Source organism: Phyllobates terribilis, unplaced genomic scaffold (genome assembly GCF_046119375.1).
Source record: "Phyllobates terribilis strain yellow unplaced genomic scaffold, ASM4611937v1 Scaffold_51__1_contigs__length_9155689, whole genome shotgun sequence".
Classification (NCBI taxonomy): Eukaryota; Metazoa; Chordata; class Amphibia; order Anura; family Dendrobatidae; genus Phyllobates; species Phyllobates terribilis.
This window is the reverse complement of record NW_027362811.1, coordinates 8701960-8702500: the sequence shown is the minus strand read 5'-3', so window position 1 is coordinate 8702500 and position 541 is coordinate 8701960.

Here is a 541-nt window from a genome sequence, read left to right as displayed (position 1 = left end):
CACCCAGTATACAGGACAAGAGAAGTGGTACTGTGCAGTGTATATATACAGAATAATACAGATACTGAGAATGACACCCAGTATACAGGACAAGAGAAGTGGCACTGTGCAGTGTATATATACACAGAATAATACAGATACTGAGAATGACACCCAGTATACAGGACAAGAGAAGTGGTACTGTGCAGTGTATATATACAGAATAATACAGATACTGAGAATGACACCCAGTATACAGGACAAGAGAAGTGGTACTGTGCAGTGTATATATACAGAATAATACAGATACTGAGAATGACACCCAGTATAATATACAGAATAATACAGATTGTAAGGCAGCGCTAGTCATCATACTGGGGGTTACTCGCTTCGCTGCGTCAATCAATGCACACGTGCAATGTCTTTACGTTTTTCTCACATTGTTGCAGTTTATTACATCATAAGCCACAGTTCACCAGGTCCAACTCCGTGGCACGCCGACACACATATCTACAACATTCATGAGACAAGTGGCACACAGGCCCACTTGCTCCAGGTTACA